The sequence below is a fragment of the Diospyros lotus genome, chromosome 15 (genome assembly GCF_014633365.1).
Source record: "Diospyros lotus cultivar Yz01 chromosome 15, ASM1463336v1, whole genome shotgun sequence".
NCBI lineage: Eukaryota > Viridiplantae > Streptophyta > Magnoliopsida > Ericales > Ebenaceae > Diospyros > Diospyros lotus.
In genome coordinates this window covers 2,492,274-2,507,543 of record NC_068352.1, presented here as the reverse complement: position 1 = coordinate 2,507,543, position 15,270 = coordinate 2,492,274, and the positions used below count along the sequence as shown (strand labels likewise).

At 33.6% G+C, this 15,270-nt stretch overlaps 1 pseudogene; it reads right to left on the bottom strand.

Annotated features, from left to right (window-relative positions):
• The window catches only part of LOC127792288 (uncharacterized), a 78,784-nt pseudogene extending 64,681 nt beyond the window's left edge, over positions 1-14,103 (bottom strand).
• Between the last annotated feature and the right edge of the window lie 1,167 nt (positions 14,104-15,270).

Genomic DNA, 15,270 nt, shown 5'->3' with positions numbered 1-15,270 from the left:
TTTTATTTAATTTTAATTTTAATTTTTTTTTTCAATTTAGCGGCGATTTTTGAAAACCGTCGCTAAATTTAATTTTTAATGAATTATTTTATTTTATTTATTTTTAATTTTGAATTATTTAATTTTTTTTAAATTTAGCGGTAGTTTCTCAAAAACTGCCGCTAAATTTAATTTTTTTTGAATTTTGCGGCAGTTTTTGAAAACCGCCGCAAATGTTAATTTAATTTTAATTTTAAATTATTTAATTTTTTTTAAATTTAGCGACGGTTTCTCAAAAACCGCTGCTAAATTTATTTTCTTTTGAATTTTGCGGTGGTTTTTGAAAACCGCCGCAAATGTTAATTTAATTTTAATTTTAATTTTTTTTTTAAAATTTAGCGGCAGTTTTTTAGAAACTGCCGCTAAATTTATTTATTTTTTAATTTTGCTGCGGTTTTTGAAAATCGCCGCAAATGTTAATTTAAATTATTATTTTTTAATTTAGCAGCGATTTTTGAACGCGAAAAAGAATTTAATTTTTTATTATTTAATTATTTTTTAAATTTAGCGACGATTTTTTAAAAACCGCCGCAAAAAAACATGTTTTACTGAATTTTGCAGCGGTTTTTTGAAACCGTCGCAAAATTTTAAAGAAACAGCCGCAAAAATCTTATTTTGCGGCGGTTTTTAGAATCGCCGTAAAAAATCAATTTTTTTGTAGTGCTGCCACCACACCCTAAACATCCATGTTTAACCATTTTAGAATTTGCATATATTTATTTGCGTAACGAATTATAAACATATTACAAAACAGCTTTATGAATTGTAAGTAAGTGGTCACAATGTACCCAATGAAGTGAAAACATTAGCTGTTGGGCCTCACTCATGGGCATGGAAGTATTCTGGGTACATCATAAATGGATTCAAATTCCACATCAGGCGTCGAGAAAGGAGAAGAATGACTCAAAACAGTGGAGTATAATTAACTGTAAATACTAAAAATTATGCTAGTTCAAAAGATAAACGTTCTATCAGTGGTGATGTTACCTTTTATGGAGTTCTAACAGATGTTGTCGAGATACGGTACTCTAACGAATTCAAATTTGTTTTGTTTAAGTGCGACTGGGTTGACAATAACAGAGGGATGAAGGTTGACAGTTTGAATTTCATAACTGTAAATTTTAATTGTTTAATGTATCAAGAGAATAAACCAACAGACGAACCTTTTATACTTGCAACTCAAGCATCAGAAGTGTGATATGTGGCTAATCCTCTTGATGAAGAATGGCACGTTGTCGTGAAGATGACACCTAGAGATTTGTATAACATGGGTCAAAGAAATGTGGCAGGGAGCTGTGACGAGAAAGATGCTTTAATTAGTAATCATGTTGAAATCAACAATGATCAGTCCTTACATGCAGAGTTAGGAGAATCTGATGAAGACTACTCTTGTAGAGAATTTGATGAGGATGGTATGCTAGTTGATATATCAGATGACGACGATAATTCCATTCCTTATACTGCACATAGTGATGATAATGATTTCTAATATTGAAGTGGCATGTATATGTCTTCCTTGCATAATATTTAATGATATGGTATGTATATATGTTTATGTTTTTAGCTTTTTATGTTTTGATTTGTTATTTTTGTTTAATCTAAATTGATATGCTAACAGATTATTTTTTACATTTAAATCAATAATAGTCAATTACACTGATGACACCTAAGAGGCACACTCGTTGACCAATTGGATTCATGTCACGTAGTACAGATTCACACCACAATGATTCACAATCAGTTCCATCCCATCATCCAACCCCAAACCCAGTCCCGTCACATCCCCAGCATCCTGAAGAGGACTTGATCCACTCACAATCCAACCCCCAAGACTCACATAGTCAGCAAGGTAAATACCAAAAAATTATATGAACAATAATAAATTACTATTATTTCTTAATTCAATGTGAATTTATTGTGTTATTATGTTTTAGCAGGTACAAGCTCCATGTCATCTACTGCCAAGAAAGGAAGAGAAATATTAAGACAAATTTCAAAGTGGGGAAAGAAAAAGATTCATATTGAATTTGATGTTGAAGGACAACAAGTTGGAAAGATGGAAACTAAGTTGGAAACCCAACTAGGTGTGATGGCAAGGAGTATTGCTCCCCTTACATTTACTAATTGGAGATCGCCAGGGATGGAACCATATAAGGAGCGCATCTGGCAAGAGGTCTTAGTGAGTAAATAACGTCTCTGATTCTTAGCTATCCGACCCTAAACTTTTATACTCTAATAAGTGTATCATTGCATGATAACACTGATGTACCCACAACATGGAGATCAATTTGCTTGCAACATGCTTCCAAGAAGTGGAGAGAGTACAAAGCCACCTTGAAGAGACATTATGATTGCCATGAGACAGATGCGACTCGTCTGTCAAAAATACCACCTGGGGTGGAGCCAGAACAGTGGAAGGTTCTTGTGGAGTATTGAGGATGTGAGCAAGCACAGGTATGTATGATTTATGTATGGTAGATATATCAGATGGATTATCTATACCTAGTTCTAATATCATATTACAAGTAGGAACGTAGTGCGACAAATCGTGCCAATCGAGATAAGCAAAAGATGGGTCACACCAGCGGTAGGCGATCACATCCTCAAGTTAGACACCAGGTAAGAATAGAATGGATATTAGTTATATATATTTATTGATAATTTAATTAGTAATGCCTAAACTTTAAATATTTAATGTATTTCATATCTTATATATGTTTTTAGATGACTATTGAAAGTGGAGATGAGCCAGATAGAATCAAGCTTTTTAAAAAGACACACACCAAAAAGAGCAGAGAGATAATAGACTCTACATCTTCATATATAATCGTATGTATTTCAAAAATTTGAAAGTTGTAGATATATTTTGTTTCTTTTACTTATCGACTTATGTAACTAACTTGTGAAATGTTTCTTGAGGAACAAATGGATGAAAGGTTGTCACAAATACTTGCTGATGAACAACCCCAGATTCGCTAGAGGATGTCTTTACTCAAATACTAGGCAAAGATGGACATGGCAGGGTAAGGATGGGAGGACTTGGAACATGCCCAACTAAGGTTAGACAAAGACAATAGTATCAGGTGCCCAAGAGCAGTATGATCAAATGCGTGCGCAAATTATTGCCGAGCTAGAAGAAAAATTTCAAGTTCAAATCCAAAGTTAAGTTCAAATGCAAGTTCGTGCAATACTTGAGGCAATGAGACATACACCACCGGCTCCAGACAATACACCACAACCGAGACAAGTATGTCGTTCTATTAGTGCATTTCGTGATTTAAAATTATATGTTTACTATATATATTAATTAAACTATTTTGAAATATAGCCATCCTCACATACTAGTACTTCTATCGCACATGCAAGCACACCATCACCCGAAGCTGAATGCGTTGGATTATCGACACAAGAATGTGGCCATTATTTAGAGGTAATTTGTCACCAAATAGTTAATATACTTTAAAATCATTACACTTGCATGTTACATCTATTGTTAAAAAAAAGATAAATTACTTTGTTTTTTTTTTTCGTTTTTGGGCTGATTAAGACAAACTTATTTTATATTCTATGCACATGCATCTAGCAATTTATGTTATTTGAATGCAGGTTAAAAATTCAAAATCATTTAATTTTTAAGTATTTGTTTTAAACTTAGTTTATGTCATTTCGTGATTTAAAAGTATTTGCATCTAGCAATTCAAAATACATAACAAGTTTGACCAAGTAAAAAGGAGGATCCATTGGTAGCACAGAAACTATTTCTAACTCTCATTATAAATTTATAGCCCAAAACTCATAATTTTTGTGGGAAAAGTCTAGTATATTCAATTTAACCTAGCTAGGTTGCGTTTGGATAAGGTTATTTGACCCTATCATTTGTCATTTGGAATTTGAAATTCCCAATCCATTGTTTAGATTCGTTGTTGTTGGAGCATTTAAACCATGACTAAAATTAGGTTAACTTCAAAGCATGCCATTGCAATTCAGATTGCTAGCTCTATGTCTCTCTAAACAACTTTAATAAGTTTATATAATTTAGATTGCAGAAAGCCTATGCAGATCTCTGTCAGTTTAGGTTGAAACTCTAGATAGTGTTGCAACACTTAGTAATAGTATACATGATTACATAGAAAGAGACTGTTAAGCTGTTCAAGAAGAAAATCAGAAAAATAACAGTGGAGAAAAAAAGATGGAGCAACAATAAACAAGAAACAAATAAATGTAACAACAATATCAAAAGGAATCCCCAGAAGCAAAACCATGTTGCAATATGTTAAATTGGTTTTGTAATCTTTTAGATTATACTGTCTAACATTTTCCAACCCTATTCTCGTGGCATCTTTGCTTAAGCCAGAACTGCTTGGCTTCTATTTGTATTCATTAAAAAAACCTAAAAGTAATGTTTAGTTGGTGACAACTGACTCTTGTTCATTGACAATAGCTCAAAATAGACAAGGAACCTCATCATTCACAAACAACGTACCTCATCAGGAAAAACAAGAGTGCATAAACATAATTTGTGCTGCCTCAACTTAAATGCAAGTATACCTGTAGTTGCGTTTCCTTAATAGCTGAAAGCATCTCTTCTTCTTTCTTTAACATCTCCAGAAGATCAAAAGCCTATAACATGATTTCATGGCAAACGGTTGTAGTGAACTTCTAAAAATAGTCAATATGGAAAATTTCGTGTATAAAGCACAAAAAAGTTATAAAACCAACCTTACAAATAGCTAGAGAGATTGTAGTGAGCCATGCCTGCCAAAAAGGAAAAAAGAAAAAGCAATATAGTGATTTCAGGGAAAGCAAAAGTGAACAAGACAACCAAATATGTTTAACACACTTTAGACACAATAAAGGACTTTTACTATGGATAAAATAAATGAAGTAATTAATCAACTGAAACCAGTTCATCGTTCATGGTTCAAAATTTGAATCCTACCATGACCACATTTACTAGATGAAAGAGCAATGCATAATGACCACATTTACTATATGGGTCTTTGGTACTCCAGCTAAAAAATGAATATGCAAACTGTCAGTACATAGTTTAACGAACAACAACTTAACTTACACAGGAAAGTTAATGATAGAAAACCTTAGGTAGGTTTTTGTAATTACACAATCTAAATGATATTGTCAATTTGTGAATCAATTTATTCTCAAAGAAGATAAGAAACAACCAATAATTAAATTATATATTTAGGTTTAAGTTAAATCTTTTCTCGATACATAAACATAATTAACAGAGATAACCACTGGCCTCCCTCTCTTCTTCTCCATAATCATCTGACACATTTTACGAACATTTTCATACATAAAAATGCACTCTCAAATTAATCGAAATTAGATATGTATATAGGTTACTGCTTCCGTGTGAGAGGGCCAGAGTGCAGAAACTATTTCAACTCTCATTATTAATCCCTCATCTTTTTTATGATTTAGATTTATGAATTTATAGCCCAAAACTCATAATTTTTTTAGGAACTACCTTTTTGAAATAGACTTTAGGATTTTTTGTTCTTTTCAATTTGTAGATGTGAAAGCACTTTTCCTACATACAAGAAAAAAAGTAATTCTTATTATTCTGTATGATATGACATATTAGTGAATTTGTTCACTTGATAAATGGACGAATACCTTACCACGTTGTTGCTGAGGCAATTATTGTGTCCATTGATCCGACCAAGTCTGTAGAGGGAGTAGAGCCAGGTAATGAGTTTGTTGAAATTAGTATTCAAAAAGTGTTGAAGCCTTTATATCCATTGTCTTAACAATTTTCTGGGATGCGTGTCTTGAGGGATGCTAATAATAGTAAAACTACGATACCATGGAGGGTTTATGATGTAAGTGTTTTTGTATACAGTTGTTATGCAATTTTGAATATGTTTTATGCAATTTCATAGTTAATGTACATATTTAAATAGATTTATTGTTTTTTAATGCAGATTGAAAAAATATGATATGCAATTTTGGTTGGAGCAGCATGGTGGCGTAATCAAGGGTTATCTGAGGTCACTTGAACATGTTTTAGTTTAGGGTTGATTTGTATGTGTAAAAGTGGTATTGTGTAATGAGACGAGACAAGATCGATCTTTCTAAGTGATCAAATGTGTTGTATTTAAATAGATTTATTGTATATAATTATTATACTTATTGTGTGTAGTGGGTGAATCTTTTAAAATTGTTGGTGATTTTTTGTTATACAAGTTTTGATTGTTATACATTTGAGTAATGTTATACAGGTATATATATGGTTTTTAAAAATCTTTTTTTTTTAATATTGTCGGCGGTTCACCTTTACTGGCGGTTTCTGAAATTCGCTGGCAAAGTTATGAATTTGTCCGCGATTTATTTGAACCGCCAGCAAATTCATAACTTTGCCGACGATTTTTAAACCATCGGTAAATACTTTTGCCGGCAGTTTTCCTAAATCGTCGAAAATTTTCGACGGTTTACAGAAACCACCGGTAATGATTATTTTTACCAATGGTTTATGAAAATTGCCGATAAAACTTTTACAAGCGATTTTTTTATTTTTTCTGGCAATTTTTTAACTGCCGAAAAAAATCGAACCTCTTGTAGTGTTATTCCTGTTTGGTTTGGGAATGGGGTGAAAAAAATGGGTTTTGTCTTGAAATTCATTTATTGGATTGGTTATTTAATGGGAAAATGTACATGTAGAAGGAAATTCGAGAATTAGGGTTTTCATTTTTGGGAATTTATCTTAGTTTTTGCAGTTGATCAGGAATAGAGCTCCCACTTTTCTTCTATTTACTATGCTTCAATTAGCTGGAGTCTTATATAATTTGGCGCATTTGTTGTGCTCTCTCTCTCTCTCTCCATTTTTGTAGTCTTGGAGCAATCTACTGGACATATGTAAAAAACATGCTCACTCGAATGCACATTTTTGTAGTTGAGATTTTTCTATGTAATTCATATTTGGCTTTTAGTTACATGAGGTCCCATTTCTATATGTGCACAGAGTTCAAAATTTATAAATTACTATAATTTTATAAAAATTGAGTTTCTAGATCCACGCCAAATCGTGTCGAACCATGAAAATCAAATCACGTCAAATTGTGAAAATCAAACATTCAATAAATCATGGAAACCACACCGAATCGCATTGCATTTTGCGATGCGGTTCGATACGATTTTCGCTCACCAAATCAAATCGTATGATTGTTATGATCGTAGAGAAAAAGATATGCATGAATATATATATATATAGCTGCAATACCGATTGTTCAAACAAAAAATAGGTTAGTTGAATATATATATATATACAGGACTACCACTTGAAATGGAATGATGAGGACGAAAATATAGTCGCTGAATAAAAGACATAGTTGTGAAATTAGTTAGATTGAGGACCTACGGTTGCGCAGATTAATGGCAGATGCCAGTGACAATGGATAAATAAAAAATTGAGAAGAAGAAGAATTGAGAAAAATGATAAAGTCGCGGCCACTGCCAGACGTATAAAAATAGTTGTGATACAATCATTCAAGGGAAAAATTGAATGTTTGATTTTCATGATTGTTATGATCAAATCGTATGATTGTTATGATCAAACATTCAAACATTCAATTTGTTTTTTTGTATAAATAAATTTTTACAATTGATTGATGTTGTGTGTTTATTATGATTTTTGTCAAATTACACCCTAACACTCTTAAGGTTTAATGAAAAATAAAAAAAATACCCTTATAGTTTTGAAAATGGCAATGATCTACCTACTTTATTGCTTGCACATCACTCTTAGGCCCAATTTGATAATCATTTTTTTTTCAAGAAAAATGCATTTTTTCCACCTACTTTTTTACTTGTGTAGCGTTTGATAGTAATTTTTTTCAAGCAACTCATTTTCTCATTTATGGTCACATGATTGGATTTTCCTTCAAATCACGAAAACCAAATTCCTTGGGGGGGGGGGGGGAGTTGGAATTTTGTTGGCAATTGAAGCAACCAACTTATTGAGCAAGAGAGCCAAAGAAGCAGTAAGTGAGAGACTAAGGGGAAAGCCGGTAGCCGGTGAGGGAGAGCGACGACCGAGGGCGAGGAGGCCAGGAGGACGACTGGGGAGGTGGCAAGAACGAAGCTAAGGCCAAGTCGGCGTCGATGAGCGACGGAGCCAGACAGAGGTAAGAGCGATTGAACGAGGCGAGTGAGTCAACGACAATTCAAGTCGTCCAATAGAGGCAAGAAAGCTGGAAAGGGCAAGGGGGTGGGCGACTGTAGCGAGTGAAGCAAGAGAGGGAGAAGGTAGGGGAGTGGGTGGCGATTGGGGAATAAGGGAGAAGGGCAGGGGAATGAGGGAGGGTTTGGAAAATAATACATTTTTAAAAAAAATAATAAATACAAATGTATAAAAATAAAAAATTATGTATAAATTAATAAATTTGGAAAACAAAATTTTTTAATTTTGTGATTTTATTTCTTTGGAAAAATGATTTAATTAACCTAAAATATGTTATTATTTTAATTTTTCTGTACAAGATTCAATGTTTTTCAATACATTTTCACCATTGAATTTCATGAAAAAATGTATCATTTTTCATAAAAAATAATGCCTATCAAATACGAAATGTCAGGAAAATGACCAAATTTTATAGAAAATATTACCAATTAAATACCAAAAGATAGAAAATAATATCATTTTTTAGGTAAAAAATTATACCAATTAAACAGTTTAAACTTTCAATTTTAGAAATTCATTTTCCTTACAATTTAATTCCTTGAAATTCATTTTATTTCTACCTAAATTCCACCCTTGCAATTAAATACATCCTTAAGGTTTAATGTATAGGTGTCTGAATGTACGTGTATAGATGTATGTATATGTATCTATGTACATATGCATGTATATATGTGTGTCTATGTATATTTGTGTTTGCATGTGTATGTTATATATATGTATACATGTAAGTGTGCATATTTGTGTATGCGTATACGTGTGTGCATATGTATGTATATATGTATACCTATGTATATGTATGTGTGTATCATCAATCATAAACCCGTTACTTCAATTTTTGGGAACTTGACAGTCTTGTGTAAATAAACAACTCAAGGTGGAATTGTGGAATTTGTTGTGTAAGACATGCAGGGGTCACTAGTAAAAAATTCACTATTTAATTCATTTTTGAATCAAAGTGAAATTTATTGATTTGTGTGATTCAAAATTACTTAAATGATTTTTCATTTATATTTTGATTTTCAAATATGATTGCATGCCGTTATATAAAATTGAGATTCATTTATATTCATTTTTATTTGAATTTAAATATTATATATATTCTGTTGATATATATATCGTGTGGGCTTTTGATTATGTGAGTTGAGATTAACTTTGGGCTGAGCCCAGATCCATATGCCTTTTATGTTGTAATCAGTTGTTGGCCCAGCTCAATTTTAGTCCCATTCGTCGCTGCTATAGAAGGGTTGTCTGATGCCCTAATCTCTATATATCGCATTCTTTCACTTTCTGAAACCCTAAATCAACGTCTTTGAAGCGAGACACTTCTTGTGAATCCTTCTCTCGTTCGATCAATTGTTTTGTTGCTATGGTAAGATCGTTTGGTAAGTAAGGTGTTATTTTAATCTCTATTGTGTTTAAGCGCCTGAGGCGTGAGAGATTGATATACTAATAGAGCAAATCCTTGACCTTGATCGTGAGATCGGTCTGAACAGATTTATATTTTTTCTTGTTTTGGATTATGTTTTCAGCTATTGTTTATGCAATATTGTTTTACTTCTGTTTGAGATCTTATAATCAATTGTAACTTTGAGATATTAGTGGATTGACTAGAGGCGGAGCATCTGCCGTGAGTATGATCTATTTTGATCCGAACACGTATCTCGCTATATCGCTATTTTGTGTGTGTGAGTTGTATTTACAATCTTTTGTTTATATTTTTTTTTATTACACTTGATCTATTGTTTGACTGACTAATAGGTTAATAGGTTACGTTATAAAACCTATAGGGTCTGTCTATAAAAAAGCAAAGCAATGTTAAATTCAATCCCTTCACATCACCTGCCACTATGCTCCCTCCATAAAATCCACAAATGGCATAAAGAAAGAAGCCAAAGACCAAAATATTAATCCCAAAAACTAGTAGAACTCAGCCCTGAAGGAATACATAACTGAACAGTTTTGTTTAGTATTATATGTCCTTAGGAAACATGAGAAAAAAAAAACCTTACACTTTTGTTGGTTTAAGTTTGCATTAAGTTAGTCTAAAGCCTACCATGATTACAATTAAATAATAAAGCAAGAAAAAGCTTCAAGGCGTTAGTTAGGAGCAACGGTAACTACCAGATGTTATGTGCTTTGTAAAATCCGCCACTATGCGTTTTTTGTGCATTGGAAAAAAACGAGTATAAGTCAAGAGAGAAAAATCTAGTTTTGATAGCCTTTGTAATCTATGTGAGAAAGCTTGTGTGGAGCCGTTTGTATCAATCGTTCAAAAATAATGAATTCTTGGCCTCTATTTTCAGTCTGGACATATATAGGATCATCAGTTACTTTGATGATTCGAATCAAGATAAATCGATGCCTCTTGCATTTTGTTCCTTCGGATCTAGTTCTATTGAGGGGAAATGCCCTCGACCTCGTAATTATCCCAAGCTTTAACTTGCTATAACGATTCATATATCCTTGCTCTTTAGGTACAAAAGTATTTTTATAGTTAGGAAAGGATGTCTTCTAATCAGTTAAGGCATAGAAAAAATGATAAATAAGGCTAAAAGAGTTTTAGAGAAATTTTAGTTTTAGATGATGAAAATCGGGCTTGATAGGCCCAAAAAGATTTTTTTGTTTCCAAATGGGCTTAAGATTTAAAATAAAGTTAGTGGGCATAACAGGTTGAAAAATAATTAAGAAATAAATTGGGCTTCAAAATAGGTCCAAGTGTTTTATAATGAGCCTAGTGCGCTTTAGTAGGCCCAAAATATTTACAAAGAGAGGTTGATTTTATGTTAACCCAATAAGAATTAAACGATTTGGATTGGGCCTAAGATAGGCCCAAATTGTTTTAAAAACAGCTAATGGGCCTAATAAGCTGAAAGGAACTTAAATCATAAGACTGCGTTCTCTTTGCATTTTTTATTTTTAGTTTTGATTTTTAAATTTATTTTTAATTTTTTATTTTGATAGTCTATTTTTAAAAAATTGAGAATGTGTTCTTTTCATCATTTTAAAAAATTATTTCTTAAAACAGAAAATTAAAAATGTGTTTATTTTAGAATTTTAAGAAAAATTACTTTATGATGTTTTATTTAATTAATTTGATTATTAATTAATAAAATTAACTCTTTTTAATAAATTTTTATTATTAAAATAAATAATAAATTTGATTAATAAATTTCTGACATTTGAGTGATAATTTATATTAAATATTGTTATACATAATACGTGTAATATATTTAATAATATATTATATATTATCCTATATTTTTAATTATAATATAGATATACTATATTCTTAAAATTTTAAATAAATATATAAATTTATTTTTTCAAATTTATGAATAATTTTTTTCTTTTTTTCCTTCTTTTTTTTTCTTTTCTTTTTCAGAGCCAAAACATGAAAATTAGATTGTGTTTTTCATATTTTGAATTTAGAGATTATTTTGATTAAAAATAATAAAAAAACATTTTTTATTTTGAATTTTCTATATAAATTCTTTTCTTATTTTTAAAAATGACAAAGTAAACGTATTTTTATTATTTTAAAAAAATAAAAATTAAAAATGACTTAAAAATAATAAAGAGAACACACCTTAAGTGTGTTGAAACGAGGAATAAACCATAAGTAAAAAGGTTATTTAAAAATTAAGAAAAAAATAAATATTATTTGAAAGATAAATGAACAAATATTTTCTCAATCTAGAAATGAAATAATATCAACTACATGCGGAGAACTAGTGAAAAGAAATTAAAATTTGACATGTAAAGATAAATAATGTATCAGATTTTTAATTCTACAACGTATAAAATGGTAACAAGTGGAGCATGCAAATAATATATCAAATTTTAACACATAATTATTTATTTGATAAAAAGAAAATATAAAAAAGAATCAAATTTTAAGTACATAATTCAATTTTGCATCAACGCTAGCTCGGTAATTGACAACAAGTATTCACTCCAAAAAGGCAAACTTCGAGGGAAGAAGACGAGAAATTTGAAACCTAATATGGAAACGAGGAAAGTGAGATACGAAGTACAAAGACTTGCACTGAGGAAAGGATAACATGAAAGTACAGAAACTGAACTTCTTGTTATTCCTATTTAGTTGGATCCTCTCTGGGACCGAATTATATTGAATGCTTCTCCTGCCGCCACATATTCGATGAGTTTAAGGAAAAGAACAATTATTTATTTTCTTCCAGCTGCCATTTTTTGACAGATACAGATACGAACTGATATTCAACGTTAAAACGTACCTTTCCCAAAACCACTTTAGCAATCAAAAAATCAACTGGCCGGCGACCTTCACGTTGAGAATGAACATTCCAACTGGGCTTGCTAGGGCTCCAAAATTATACAGAGTGGAGTAGTATTTGAGGCCAAAAATCTCCGATATGATGGCGAAGAGCAGCGACCATTGAGCTCCGAAGGAGAAGCCAATGATCACGGAGGCAACGTAGAGAGAAATGGGCACGCCGAAGGCAATGAGGAGGTGGCCGAAGCAAGAGAGGAGGAGCACGAGAGAGAACATTCGGGGGCGAGGGAATTTGGACTTGGAGAGGAAGGTTTCGGAGGCGAAGCCGGAGACGACCCGACCGAGATATTTCCATATGCTCACGAGGGAGATGAAGGTGGTGGGCAGTGGAGGCGGGGTAGCCAAGGGCCCGGCCGATTTGGCCGAGGTTGTCTATCGCTGTCAGCGTGCCTCCGACGCCGCATGTCGTGGCAACGAAGAGAATTATCATGTCGATGCTGAAGAGTGCTTGTAGGATGGTGTAGTCCTCTCCTCGGTCCTTTAGACAAGAATCCGTCTTTTTCGGGCTTTTTAGGTCTCCGGCAGGCCTAGTCGATAGCTCTGGTTCCACTGCCGGTGGCGGTGGGTTCTCAATGTGTTCTTGTACCTGAGAATTGACGTACTATAAGAAGGAAAAACAATATATATATATAGCATTGTTTTGAATGAATTAAACCTATAGTATACCTGAGAACTCGAGCCAATCAACACTTGTTTGTTGGCCTTGCATGACTTGAGTTGTTCTTGCACGACGACAAGAAGCGGCGCGAAGAGAAGAACCAGCACAACTCCGAAGCTGGCGCTATATTCGATCCTGGAGAAGCTGGCCCTATTCTGAACGATAATTCTGAGCATAAGGAACCCAGCGAGGCCGACAGAGATGTACAGAAGATTGTAGAAAACCATGACTTCATTCGTTTGGGGAACGGTCTCCATGATCCGAATGGTCCAAAGGAAAATGAAGGAAAGGGCGGCGGGCAACCGGGCGATGAGCAAGATTAGGGGCTTGGAATTGTCGCCATAGATAGCATGATAAAGCTGCGTCAGAATGGCGCTGCCAAGTTCGACGAAGCCTTTCAAGACGCCCAAAACTATTCCTCGGTCCTCCATGAAGTTCTTGACGCAGGTTACCAAAGCGCCGTTGTTGAAAAAGGACAGGGAATTTGCGCTGACGCAGATGTAGAGACACATTTGCCAGACGCTGGGCTTAGCCAGTTTTCCGGTGACGGCCAGCCAGATCATGAAGTAGCCGGAGAAGTTCATGGCGGAGCCGATTAGGAGCACTACCCAGGGCGGGGTGACCTCGTGGATGAGGCCGGATAGAAGGCCAACGTTGGCGCCGAGGTCCTTGAAGAAGCTGAGGACTGAGGAGAGTGAGAGTGGTCTGGTCGTAACCCAAGGAAGATTTGATGTGGCTGTAGTTGAGGCGGACCGTGTAGGTGGCTCCCGCAACGAACATGATGAGAAGGGACGCGAAGACCATGAACCACCGGCCGGTGAGGACATGAAGGCCGACGCTCCTCAAGTTTCTTGCAGGGCAGGCGTCGTCTCCACTGAAATGGGCCACCGCCATGATTGTGGGACGAAGGGACTATATGAGTGCGGAAATGTTAAGAGAGCAGAGAAGAGGACATTCTGAATATATATATATATATATGTGCTCAAACCCAAAATGACCTTTATAATATTAGTTAAATAGTATTTTAATTTATGTTCATTTTTATCTTTTCAGTTTTATATTTATTTTAGGGTTTTAGGAGTGCTAATATATAGTATTTAAACATATTCTCCTCTTCATTAATTTAATGTCAGCTTTAAATGGAATTATTCTGAGTTGTTATTCCAAATTGGTGGTGGATTTCACTTCTTGTTATTCCTTGTCTCTGGAAATCCTCTGCTTGGTGCTGCATCAATGTTCTGCTTGGTTCTGCATCAATATATATAAATATGTCTTATGCCCGACGGGTCTTCGCGAAGACTTAAAACAAAGTTTAAGTCTTTGTGATCTGACTCATCCTCAAAGTGGAAAAGTCAATTAATGGTTTTAGAAAGTTTTATTAATAATAATAATTATTACTAATGTAATTATTTATTTTAGATTTTTTTTTTTTGTATTCCCAACAAAATATGTGAATAAGTTTATGCAATAAATATTTTTTTCTATTACAATTCATAGTAATATATATTGATAATAATAATGAATCATATTATCCAACTGATGGTTTCTCCCCTGCGGCTCAAATTCCAATGTACCTAGAAACCTTATCTTCTGGAATGAACAAAAGAGTCATGCTATTTGTACAGAACTTATATTACAGAAATATTTACAAAAGAATCAAAAGAGTAATGCTATTCGGCCCATCACAATGCCATCCGAAGTGCCACCCAAGAGAAAATTACAAATTTAGCCATTGAATCAATTACTAATATACCCTCAATTCACCTTTCCTCCCTCTCAGTTTCTTCTCTCCCACTCCTCTCATTCTCTTGACCCTTCCTCTCATTCCTTTCTGTGTGTGTCTCTCTCTCTCTCTCTCACGCGCTCCATTTCCCTCTTCCCCTTCCGATTGTGTCTCTCTCTTGCCCGTGCATCATCTTCTTTATATCTTAAGTTCTCTTTGCATTAGATTGACAAATTGATTCCATAGGGATTTATTTGTAGAACCAAAACATAATGTCCATAGATTTGAACTCTTAAAACATTCTTGTTATAAAGCTTAGAAGCAATGATATATCTTTT